This window comes from Danaus plexippus (assembly GCF_018135715.1).
Source record: "Danaus plexippus chromosome 13 unlocalized genomic scaffold, MEX_DaPlex mxdp_15, whole genome shotgun sequence".
Lineage (NCBI taxonomy): Eukaryota > Metazoa > Arthropoda > Insecta > Lepidoptera > Nymphalidae > Danaus > Danaus plexippus.
The window spans coordinates 1,152,480-1,166,876 of NW_026869849.1; the positions used below are offsets into that span (position 1 = coordinate 1,152,480).

At 29.6% G+C, this 14,397-nt stretch overlaps 1 non-coding gene across 1 annotated transcript; it reads left to right on the forward strand.

The window, feature by feature from the left end:
• The first annotated feature begins 6,378 nt into the window (after nt 1-6,378).
• Nucleotides 6,379-6,450, forward strand: Trnap-cgg (transfer RNA proline (anticodon CGG)). Its single transcript has one exon. It is a non-coding gene; the product is annotated as a tRNA-Pro (tRNA).
• Nucleotides 6,451-14,397: the final 7,947 nt, after the last annotated feature.

Sequence of the window (14,397 nt, forward strand, 5' to 3'; positions counted from 1 at the left end):
ATTTTAATAAATATTAGAAGAGATTAAATGTTTGAAATTCAAATAACAAGATAATAGTGTTATGCAAGTCAAAACTGTAGATAACCTATCTAGTATCTATGAACGAAAGTCATTTGTGAAAAGATCAAGCTGAAAATGACGGTACGATGAACTTAGCTGTATCTTCATTTGAAACGTGTATTTCCGTTTGATGTTTGTTTTCTTTGTTACATATCTAAAATATGTTTTTAAGAATCGCTTTGTTCTGCCTTTATAATAAATAAGTCAAGGTATTTCTTGTCAGAAACCCTAATGGCGTATCATTCAAATATAAACTTTAGAGCAATAGCATAATGTTGATATTGGCGATCACTTAAATTTAAAACGTTCAAGGTTTTAACATAAGCAAAAAAATTAACGTAATTTTCATCTAATTGTGGTATCCTTTAATGTCTACAATTTTCAACAGAACGAGTATAAAATAATTTTACGAAGTGACATTTAAATAAGCAACGATTGTAATTTGTAGAAGGTTTATAATATGTTAAATAATTCATTTGTAGAAAGTTCTTTCCCGAATACGTCAAATTTGTTTTTGAAACAATTGGTTTGATTTTATACGGTAGGTGGCGTTGTTTAAATTCAATATCCCAGGGTTTATTATGTAGTCTGATGTTTTCAATATTGATATTATTGTGAATTATTTTGTATTCTGTAGCATTTTTCAGTTGAATATTGTCTGAGGGTTATTGTTATTATTGGATATTTTCTGTGAATGTCATTTTAATATAATATATACTTAGTAATATTATAATTGTTGTTTGAAATATTATATGTATCCGTGTCTTATTCGGCCTTGTAGTTATATTGCAGATGCGGAAGAAACTGTCAACAAAAAATCATTGTTTGCTAACGAATGCAACCAAATACTATATATAGGTATATTTAATTGATTTCATTGAAAATGTTTTATTTATTTTGTTATAAACTAACTCACCTCCAAATTTGCTTTCCGAACTATGAAAATTATGAAATTTGCAACATACAACAGAGTTAACAATAACGCTGTAAAGGGGAAGATAACTAAGTATACGGTTTTGTTAAAATTAGTCAAACCAGTTTTTAGTTAGGAATTATATTTAAAGTCAAAAATATTATCACAGATTAAAAATAAAATAAAATATAGCTAATATGTACAAACCACCATATATGTCGCCTGAAATGTTTTTACATAGAGTAAATAAATTACAAAGACCTTATATACAGGCTTAAATAGTAAAATAAAATTATCAAACAAACATTTTAATGTTTCCAATAAATAATATTCACCGGTCAAAGGAAAAAAGTGCACCAAATGCCAATGTATTTTATTTCTTTCTGTATTAAGGATTGCTTTTAGGGCTTCAAATAAAATTTGAAATAGGTAGATTTTTAATTTTTATGTTATTATATGAACAATTATAATTAATACAAGATGTATCAAATGGAAGGTAATATTATATTTAATTTGAGACACAATCATCTTTATCATTTATAAAATAAGAGCCCAACAAAGGTAACTCAAGCAAATTAGACTTGTTCTTACCTGTTACAAGCTTTATATGTGCTTTTATTCACTAGATTTTTTTGGACACTTTAGGTCCGTTTCGTCTCTTTTTGTGATACTGAAAGACAAACATCGCAAAAGGAATACATGAATATTTTAACTTGAAAGCATATTTTTGTAATTTAAATAAATTTCTCAGTAACCTTAAGGGGAATATAAATAAAAACTTAACTTATGCAAAATCTGAGACTAAGATTTTTGTCTCGCAGAGGAAAATATAGTTATTATATTAGGTATATCGATATTTGTCGCTTGTATACCGGAAACATCAATGTGTGTTGAATTAAGTAAAAATATTAAATGTATACTCAAGTCCCTAAACTAATAACTGGATTACTAACAAAAATAATATAAAATAATGTTGTTGAAACAGAACAAAATTACCATTTCTTTCCTTCGTTTCACGTTGTCGTCTAGTAGATATTATATTTAAATCCTTTGAAGGCAAAACAATTTGCCTAAAAACCTACACAACCTACGTAGCTTCCAATTTAATATAAAATACAATTTGGGTTGATTATACCTGGCTAGTAAATGAAATTGCCGGGATAATATTGAAGTTACATATGACGTCATATACTCTCATTTCGTTAATACTGCTATTAACGGAATAAAATAATATACAACTAGAATATGATGTTTAACAATTCGTTTGATTTAAAAGTATCATCGGTTCGGTTTTTAATTTAATATTTGGTGACACTAATTGTTGAGAAAAAATAAAAAACAACTACTGAAACAATTGCTTATATGATTTGTATAGATAGCAATAAATCTATATATTTAAATTTTACAGCGTCTAGAGAAATATCGTCTTCACGTTACTTTTAAGTAAAACGATTTCAAGCCAGGTAAAGCGTGAAAACATATATCAACATATATGGCTTAAGATTAATGCGGAGTTTTCGCCGTTGCTTGTAAATATTTTGTTTTGTTATTCATTTGATTATTTGAAAGATTCGTATGCACACAACTTTTGCAAAATGCACTGATTTGTCTTACCTGATGCTCAAGGACTGCAGAATAATATATTAAGGCTTATTAAGGGATGCCAAGTCGCCAAGGAAGGCTTATTTCAAACTATATGTAGATCGTGTTTGGAAGTTGAGAGCTCTTGAACTCATGAAGACTTAATCTAATGGAATATACGGAATACGTTCAGTCGGACAAAATATTAATGAAGAAAACGATATATACATATTATATACTGATTTTTTTTTAAGTTTTCTTATTTATTATTTTTTTTTAATTGTTTTATTACTTGATTGCTTTCTATTGTGTTAGTTCTATACATATGTATTTGAATGAAATATAATTTATAAGGATTTAAAAATATTAAAAATCTACATGTAAATTTAATGATTCCTTGACAGAATGAAGAATACTCGTTCCTACTAGATATCAATGAACGGTCCAATGTCCATAGGTAATTGATGAAATTGGCAAAATATTCCACGTTAGTTGCAAGTGCAATAGTAGATTAGAAATGTCATTTTGTTTGACATTTTGTGACGTAGAGACATTGACAAGTTTTTGACTATAAACAGATTAAATAAACGCCTTGATTCTGTTCGACAAACTCCTTGTTTTCTCCACAAAGTACTCAAGATTATAATTCGTCCAACAATAAAAAACGTTACCATTGGCAAAATATTCCACGATTCCAGAGAGAACGAACAAAACTCCAGACATATTATATGTTTGTTAAACCCATGGCAGTGGGTGTCAGTTACATCCTACTAATATCGGAAGTTTGTTAGAATATTTGAATATTTGTTGCCTTTTCACGCAGAATCTACTCAATGGGTTTTGATGAACAGTATTGTATCTTAAGACATGAAGGTGAGGCACAGAGTATAGTTTATGCCGAATTAAGCAGAGTTACTTTAGATAAAGTTACAACGAGGTTTTTTCTAAGTCTGCGTTGTCACACTGCATACGGGGCATTAACAGTTTTATTAATAATTTAAATGAAATTAATATATTTTCGGATATACTCCGCGTAGTATATCCGAAAATATATTACTTTCATTTCATCATCATCATCATCATCAGCCTATCGAAGCCCACTGCTGAGCAAAGGCCTCTTCTCACATGGAGAAGGCTGGAGCATTTAAATGAATTAAACTCGCAAAAGTCTTAGATCTGATTAATTTTATTAATAATTATTCTTCGGATATTACAGTGTTTTGAAGATATTGAATGAGATATCTAAAACGCTTCGTACTTTCGTACTAGTTCGACTCTGTATGAAGACACGTGATGCACACTGATATTTACAGTTCGTTATCATATCTATTGTCGTCAAGTAATTTACACATTAGTATAAATTCGTAGGAAAATTCCAATGTCGAGGTGAAGTCGCATAAAAGACAAGTTTTAAATAATTTAATGTATATCAAAACAGCATTGTCATCTTCTCCATAAAAACTTTAACTGGTTTGAAATAAACTTTCACCAATAAGTGCAAATTCTTAAAATGTGATAAAAAGTTTGCAGTTAACGTGTTTATACTGTTATAAGAAAACGGTACTACTATAATCACGAAATTCTTATTACAGAAAAAATTACCCATCAATGTCCAAGTACTAGTATTAATTTAGTTATAATTACTACTACATTGATAAACCAGAACGCACAACCAATGATATGGTTAGGTTTCACATAAAAAGGTCTGTAAAATTTTAATTCAGGGGTGACCGTTCCATTGAAGGGGCTATATTTAAATGGAAGGAATTTTAGGGTTGCCCTTATTAAAATATATATGGATAATATGCTTTGCAGTTCGCACAAGTTTTCGTCGTCAGACTACAGAGAGAGTTTATCCAGTTTTAGTTAATAATATGAACATTACACCATAAAAGTTAATTGAGAAACGGGGAACGCTTCGTATGTGTCGACGATGAAAACCTGTGGTAAGTACGCAGAAAACCAACAAACAATAATTACAAGCACATACTTAGAATAGCTATTCTGTCTCATACATGTAAGTGCAATTATGTGTCCATTTAATGTTGCGAGACCAGTTTTTATCGCATACAATGTTTGAGACTTATTTTTATGTAGGTATATATATATTTTTTAACATGAGTGGAAGAGCCTAGCTGTGCTCAAGTTACGACAGCTCGACCAGGGAAATATCAACTTAGCTGAAGATCGTCTTTAATGGCTGTTTTACTTCCGATGAGTGGGCGAGTCGGTTGCCCTTTTCGCGTTCCCACTCTTTCTTGCTGTTTCCTATTGCCCACCTATTTCTCCACCCTTTCCTCCTTCCTCAACAATCAAGGCCGGCAACGCGTCCGCAGCATCTCTTATCTTGCAGATGTCAATGGGTGACAGTGACTACCTTCCATCAAGTAGACCGTCTGCTCGTTTGCCACCTTTAATATAAAAATTAATTAGGTAATTACAAGCACATACTAAAAATAACTATTCTGTCTCAAACATCAAACTGCAATTATGTATCCATTTAATGTCGCGAGATCAGTTTTTATCGCATACAATGTTTTAGATTTATGTTTCATAATTTTATATAACATTAAGAAAGGGTTTGAGTATTTATAAAATAAATTTTACTTACAACGTAGAGAGATTATGTCACAGTATTATAGAAATATACGTCACCAATACGCATATTTGTAGTATGAAACGTTTTTCTTAGAATGTTTCTATGATTTATTTCTGTTCGTTCTGAGTCTACGCACAGTTTGTTAAGATGAGAATTGACCTTTTTTGCCATTGCATTCATTTGGTATTTGGTGGTTATTGGATATCGCGAATGGAAGCACTTTTTCTATACATATAAACTAAATATTTATACTACTATTGAGAGTAAAATATAATAAAAATAATACTCAGAGCTTTATTCACTTGTTGCTATTATTTATAGCTTGACGTGTCAAGATGTATACAGCAAAAGCGAGAATCTTAGAGCTCACAGAGATTATATTTATTACATGCCTTGTTATACGAGAAAGAAATATTATTATGTACAGTACACAAACCTCTGTGGAGGTTCAGAAATTCATCATACCGAAGTGACTCAAAGGGATTTAAGAGATATTTCATAAAAAAGAAATTATGCTTATTAAATGACAAACAATAAAATTAGTCTTGTGAATTTTGTTTATATTTATTTATTTTACGCTCAAGCTACTCAAGCTACTAAAGCTGACATTAGGATCAGATTAAAGTAGAATGTTAAATAGTTGTTTAAAATTTTTAATTTCTATTTTAAAACTGTATTTAGTACACGAAAACACTATTAGCCGGTTCATATAACTCCAGTCCAGTTAATTAGAACTGTTCCCTTAGCTAAAAGACTGTTGGATGTTTAAAGTTTAAGTTATTACCATTTCAACGAGTAGTAATAAAATACGTGAAACGAAATTAATTCAATTCAGAACAATCAGAGGTTTTCTGCGATTCTCTCAACAGCCATTACAAAAATTATATTTTCGGTTATAAAAATAAAAATAAATCTAACTTGCCTTAAGTATCGAAACCTGAAGCATTTATTTTTTTTATTCACAATTCTTAGACATAATCATACCTTTGTTTTGATTACATCAAGAATCAGAAAGAAGGTTTTATTTTATTCAATTAGTGTATTATCAAAAATTATAATATATAAGAATATGATAACAAATATAAGCAGATACTTAATAAAATTATTTAACAATATCATAAATCTATATTTTTATTCGACAATTTGAACAATCATGTTCAATGTACTCTAAAGTATTTGATTTACAGAAATCTAGAAATGTATGACTTAATATATAAAACACTGTGGCTCGTTGGTCTAGAGGTATGATTCTCGCTTCGGGTGCGAGAGGTCCCGGGTTCAAATCCCGGACGAGCCCATCAATATTAATTTTTTTATATGATTTGTTACATTCTGATGGTACTGAGTTACTGTCTCAAAGGTGATAACGCTTGAGCAAGATTTTTAACAAAATTAATTAGGCAATTAAAAATATCAAATTTAGCTTTGGGTTATTATATCACAGTTAACAAAGACATTATAACTTTTATAATTATTTTTTTAATATATAAAGCAAACAAATTGAAAAATATATAATTTTGTCTTCATAGAATTAAACACTAATGGCAATTCTTACAATAATGTGTCCAATAACATGTTTTCTATGTTTCTTGAATGTGCAATTTGAAATTTGTAAGAAAAATATCCCATACTTGCTATTATTTTGTTACGGAAACGTGTACTTTGCCCTTGAACTGAATTTGGGTAAGATATATTGGGGTTGCAACTTTATATTTACCTCTATTTGTACATGTTTATAACTTTGTTTTCGCGCTGGTTAAGATCTATGTTACCTACCGCATATTGCGTCTCGACTGTAAGTATGTATACGTTTTGTGAAATATATCCCCTAGAAAGTCTTTAGTGTTTGTATATTTTATAGTATGAATTGCCCTATTCTTGTATTTTGTATCGAAAGCGTTATTGCAGAGCAATTCTTGATAATACATTACTCCATATACTTCAAATAAGCTTACAACGTTTTTTACAACATTTTTATAGAATTAGATTGTTTATATGACGTAATAATTTCTGTATAAGTAATGGACACCTTTAATGTTATCACTTGTAAAATAATATACATATTTTTCGCAAAAAAAGTCATTGACCAAGTCATAAAAAATGCCAGAGCGTGCAGCAAGCTATTGAATTTAGGCTTTTTGGAAGGAAGAAACAGTTAGTGACAATAAAAGAAAGTTGCTTAACTTTTTGTAGCAAACAAAAATACCTCATAAATAAATTCTGCGAAAATTTTTTCGTTACTCCTAGCCTGAGCATATTACTTAATATATTTACATTGTATTTATAAAACTTACACGAAAGACAGAAAATGCTAAAACTGGTCTATGAGAAAGAACTATATATAGTTTGTCAACTTCTGATTTTAATTATAGATATAAGAGTTTTGAAAGTGAGGCAAACGTGTGAAGAATGCTTGTTTGTGACAAGAAAGGCAGAATAATCGAGGGAACGAACATTTACGGTAATAGTTTTAAGTTCATTAAATGTAATACTAAAAGAGTCATTGATTCAGTACATTTTCAGAAAGAATACAGTGCTTTTCAGCACATTTCTTGTATATACTATTAATAAGATGAAAAATTTAATAAAGACTAATGTAATATTGAAACAATTTTAAACCAGACTCGTATTATCAGTCTGTTTTCAGAACAATGCGTATCACTCACCTGAATTGTGTTCAATGATTCATAGCAACTTGAAATATTATTCACAAAGACTGAGCGTAACCCGACCTAAAGTCGCCGTAGCATATTACGGCTGGATCTCTCTTATAAAATAATATTTAAACAATTCTATTGTAACTAAAATTTTAACGTAAATCTTGCTTAACTTTAATCGTAATTATAATATATATTGCTAGTTACTTCTATGACTTACGATGATTTTCTGATTTCAATATAATTTGAGTTTATAGCAACTTTTATTTATAAATGACTTACAGATAAGCTTTTCGAGAGTTTACCGAGCTTGGTGTGAACTTGACGGACTCGTGTTAAAGATATGAAAAAACATCAGTGCGGAAAGTTTGTGAATACATAAATTAAACTACAAAGCGGTTAATGAACGACTATTAAAGTATTGTTTCGTCGTGTAGACTTGTTACCTATGCGCTAAACGTTTTACGTCTGTCAAATGACAAATCAAAACGTAATGTTTCTTTCGTCAATTAAAATGTTAATTGCTTCAATCAAATCAAGTTACCTCATTAAATAATTCAATGTCATCACAGATAAAACAATTTTTATAAAACAAAAAACGTCTAAATAAATTGCAAGCCATTTCAAGAAAGTTCTTCGAGAAAAGTGATTTAGTATGGCTCTTCGATCCATCCAAATAAAATATAACTAAAAAACCATTATATATTTATAGCAATGAATTCAATATTTCTCTTTTCCGCCTCACAGTTGTTAGTTTTCACGACAGTTTACGTTACTGCGTTTGACGTCGCTCCAGCCTTACTTTAATTTATTGTTCTATTAGGGTCTCAGTGTTATTTGTAAAAATAAAATAGATTTAAACAACATGAGATTTTTATTTTCATTACTGTAACAGTGAACTGATAAATAATTTTTCTATGGCTTTCTGTGTCAAATGAGTAACAAATTTAGCGTTTCAGTACTTAAATGTTAAACAAAAATAATTTCGGAGACAGAGAGTTATTATTTATAATGTCGACTACTGACTGATATTGAGATCGCTAACTATACTTTTTTTACATAACAACCTGCATACATTTCTAAAACGTCAAATATACATATAAATAAACGTATTTAGCAAATTACATTTGCAGTGTAGTTGAAATTCCAAGGGCGGATGTTACGCGTCAATTTTTCTATTTTAAAACTTGCAATGACCGATTTTTCTGCAAGTCTTTTATAACATTGGTCGAGGAAGTGTCTTGTTTCTAATAATACATTGCGATACTCCATGTATTTATTTTAATTGTTATAATTACACTTCTTGTAATGATTAAGAGGAATATACTATTATGATGTTTGTTGCGAGGTTTCTTACCTACGAATGAAGTGTAATATTTATTTGTATCCCATAGCTAATTATGATACTGTTGTTAACAATATTTATTTATCTAAATAGTATCATCCTTGAGTTTTAGTGTCTTTTCTACTCAGTATAATAAAAACGATTTGAATTAGTTATAATCGAAATAGAAACCTTTTTATCTCCTCGTATGTTCAGATAGTTTTTGATAATCGTTTATAATTACTTATTAATATACAGGGTTTAAACTCTCAAGCCTTCCCACGTGAATCCTGAATAAATATAAAAAGTTCATATATAATTCATGAATCTGAAACAAAAGTAAATTTACAATGTAGTTGATCCCAGAGTATAAAAAAAGTATTTAAAACGTGCATGAGTTGAGAAGGAAATCGGTAGTTTATTTAAGGCATAAATGAATATCAAACATCAAACTATTATATGTATTTTCTGTATTGCATAAGAGTTATTGTTTTTCTTACGTTTTTTTTTGTTCTTTTTTTTATGTCAAAGGCGGCAAACGAGCAGACAGATTACTTGATGGGAGGTAGTCACCGTTACCCTTGACATCTGCAACATAGAGACGTCGCGGATGTAAACTTAGTCATTTATATTTGTGCCTAAATTTTCAAATAAAGTGTTACAGTTAATGAGAACCATAACTTAGGTGTACAAATTAAACGTAGAAGCTTCCGATTGGCTACAAAATTCGTTGCAAATTCAATAAATAGTGGTGATAAGTAAAGGCTAACAGATGCTGTTATTTCTCAGAGGTCAAATCACGCTTCCAGATAGAAAATACTTTTTTGAATAGACAAAGTCATCTCTTTAGTTTGCTATTTAATTAAGTCCAAACGTATCTATTTTAAATCAGTCTTATAATTTTGGATATTATATAATAACAAAACATTTTATTATAAAATGTGATGACTTTGATTGATATTACATGTTTTTAAGAGTGTACTTGCAGCGGACATTTCATCTACAATCTACAAAATATCATTATTACATTTGACTAATTTATTTATATGAAATTCTTTTTAGTACTAAAACAGTGTTATGTTTAAGATAACTTTATGAGAAAATGTATGCAAATAAATTGGTATTACGTAATATATACGAGTACATATACATAAATAATGAATTCACGCGTGAAATTATTTTCCATCCTGTTTCCCTATATTGGATTGGATTTTTTAAAATTTCTAGTTTGTGAAGCAATTACTGCGGGTACAGATAAAATAGAGTGACTTTTAAAAGTAAATCAAAAGGCATATTCAAGTGGACAATGTATTTAATTTTAAACAATTTTACAAGAAAAGAAAATTGCTCCAACAAAACTCTTAGCGTTTCCACTGCAGTCAAAGTTTAAAACTTTCTTCCACAGGGTGATTATTTTTCATATTTATTTTGAGCTATTTTATTTTAGAGACTTATCTTTTGTAACTTATGTTCTTTAGATATGAAAAGATGGTCCGATTATTTCAAAGTGACTTTCTTGAGAGCTCGTCTTTCTCAGACACGTGTGATTATGCGTGTATTTTCTGATTTCTTAGTGAATAAAATCTATTAATAAGTTTTTTGTATTGACGTATAGAATAATTTGTTTGATATAATTGTTCTTTTCTAAGTACATGTGAATTCATTTAAATTTTCCCAATTGATTATTTTGAAATGTACACGACGATTCGTAAATCACGAAAACGGGAATGTATCTTCGGCTGAGCGAAGTAGGTACAATACGCTATTTATGTTTGACCTTAATTTACATCTGAAATAAAGTTCACATTTCTTCACTGTGATATTAATTTTTCAAACATTGGGCTACCAACATTACGACTTACTTTCTTTATTCTCTTCATTTGATAAGTAATCAAAATCAAACTTTTTAATCCAATTAATCTTTGCAGACATTGCTTACATTGTAGCGAAGTTAGACGTAGAACAAGTATAAAATATGAAACATGGCAAAGATGTAATGATGCTTGTTTTTGAAATCCAACATATTTTCAGTCCCAGCTTTAATTAAAATGTTAAATTTCATTGTGTTGTATCGTCAAACATTAGATTAAGTATAAGTTAGCAATTTCATGATATGTTTTATAATAAGTATGAAATATAAAATATTAACTATATTCTAATTATAACGAGGCCATGTGTAAAGGTCAATTCCGAAAAAGATCGTTTTTAAAAATGCGACTACGCTCAACTTTGATTGGACTGATACCTCGTTTAATTTTTTGACTAATTTTTAGCATTTTTAATGTTTTAAATCATACACAAGGTGTAGTAATAAATATTCTAAATGCTGAAGTAACTATTTGTGTGGTTTTTTGCCCACCTTTCAACAATTTTCCGATAGCTGCATCGACCGATTTGTTGACGATAAGAGGTCAAAAACTTGCACAGTAAAAAATTGTTATTGAAATCAAATAGTTTTAAAATATGTACATCTGCTAAAAACGAAAAATTTATTAAACTAAGACGTGAGCAATGTCACAGCAGTAACGTAAGCTGTCGTTTGAACTAATAGAAATAATTCCTAAAGTTTTTATTCCATAGTTATTCCTCGCTTTATGATGGTTTCTAGCTTAACTTTTTTCTCGTAGGCCGGAGAACAATATTAAATCACTGTGCTCTACTAAATTTTTTGAAGTATGTAAACCTTACCTAAACTTCTAAGAAGCAATTACACACTAAGAGTTCATTGAAAACTGCCAGTCTTCTGTCTTAGGTACCTACAATTCTGAAAAGTTTCTCGCATTGGAGAACAGCGAGTAGCAAAATTTTTCTTGTGCTTATTTTATTTTAGCTTATTTTCTCCACAATGTCTGTGGAATCATCAATCATATTTGAAAGTTTTAATATTGTGTTATATGATATTTTGAATTGATAAGTACTTTGTTATACATATTCCATGTAAATAAATGATTTAAATAAAGGGATTAACGAATATTCCTCTAAGTGATAAAGATTACTTTTAGTCTATTCATTGCACCCCGTCTATTGTCTATATGGTGGCTTAATAGAAAGTGGAGTAGTTCATTAGAACTTAGTTCAGACTATTGCATTTTGAAAAGTATTTTTTAGTTGAAGCTTTTGTATGTATCGATACACGCAAAATTAAATTGAGCCAACACTAAAACGGACTGGTATAAGTCTAAATAAGAATAAAAGAAAATATAATATAAGTCGTAAGGTAAATTTAATATTAAGATAAGAATTTAGGTCAAGCAACATTTACGTTAAGATTTGGTTATAATATAAAGATTAGAGTAATATTAAATTAGAGAGAACGAACAACAATATGGATGTGGTTACCCTAAGTCAGAATTATTGTCAGTCTTAGTGAATAACATTTCGAGTAACATTTTATGTCTCAACTGAGACCAATGTGAGAGTGAGTCTGCGTACAAAGTGTATTGTGATAATATAAGCGCAACATCCCTGATAGGAAGAAGCTGTTGTTATATATAAGCATTAAGCATTCTGAACAGATTTTTTTCCTTTAATGGTAGGAATTTAGCAACGTGTTTGGTAACCTTCCCTTATTAGAACAGGAAACATGATTGTTAACAGTAAAGAAAAAAGATAGACCATCAAAAAAAAAATCTAATCCCACGAAATTAAAATAAGACGATAACAATTAAAATACTTATAAACGATATAGCTAATATAAATTGAATTATATAGCTCCTATTAAGAAATGTAAATACGAAGGATTATTGAAATGGCCTTGATTTTGACAGTAAATAAGAAAAGTAAGCACTATCGATTATAGATACATTTTCCAAGGTCCTTTTACGCTGGATATATTTATGTTGGAAGACAAATAACAACATTAAGACTACGAAACATATGTAAACAATACATTTGTTACAGCTAACATAAAACAAAAATGAAAGACCTCTCCTATCACACGATTCGGTTTGTTTAGGTTGTATATTTGTATTTATATTACAAAGGATATTTTTGTAGATTATTAGGTATTTATTAGTCTTGAAAAAGATATAATATAATTCCTTGCATTTTAATAACACAGTAATACGACTTATACCAAATGAGCAAGACAAAAATTATATAATTTTATATGGAGGAGATATTTATGGATTTTCAGCAACTTATCTCAACCACAACAAGTTATCTGCTCTATTTTTGAGACAAGTCAATAACAACAAATAACAATAATTTCCTGACAGAATTTTGTCAAAACAAAATTAACCTTTATTGTTCCCAACTCAGCCACAAGTTTGTAAGCATTTCGTAAACATCACCTCCAACTTATCTCCAAAAACATTTGCATTCATTGTACTCTGAACTGTTAAAGCATTCCATTCTTTTCCTACAAGTTTGCTACAACCTTGTATATTTGCAACTTCTTATACTAAACATCAACATACTATATTCTGAAAGAGCAATTGTTGGATGATTTAATATTTTCGTCACAAGTTCTACTTAGTTAGTTCACTGCAATTTGCTTGCATTGTACTCCCATGATTTGCATTTACTTGCAGTGATTCTTAGGAAGTTAGTCAAGTTATTGGAGAAAATTCATAAGCGGAGTCAACTGTAAAATAGCAACAAGTCTTTGAAATAAAAAACTTACAGACACGTAGCTTGTATCCTACTTTACCAAATAGCTCGATAATATTAATTTTGTCACAACGTTTTCGACGGGCTGTTTTTTATTTGATATCTTGTAATGTTTGCTGGTATAATTCATGTTACTTTCAATGGCTATATCGTACGACTTACGACTTTTAAGCGGCGAGCGATGAAATGGCAGGTGTTAAGTTAGCGATGGAAACTAGTATTTATAGAGCGGACTTATTTTAGGCGATCACCTTAATAGAAGTACGATTACAGCCTCATGTGAGCCAAGCAATAACGTTTCTATTCCTGTTAAGCAAATATTGACACCGTTTCGTTGGTTTAAGAGTTAGGCTCTACAGTCGAGTGATTCAAACTTTTCTATTGTATTTTTAGTATATTGGACTAAAACAAAAATAAAATCCTTTACCTGATAGTAACCTTATTACGTGACAGTAGTAGCTTTCACCGTCCATGAACCCCTTAAGGTTTTAGTCCAGGAAAGCTGTGTAAGTAACGATTGCAATATGATAAGGAATCATGGGATTGAATGAAAGGAAAATAAGAGATAAGAATTATTTGTTGAATCGCTTACAAGAGAAATAGATTTTTTATTATTTTAAACGAAAATTCTTTAAGAAAGACGTACCGTTTC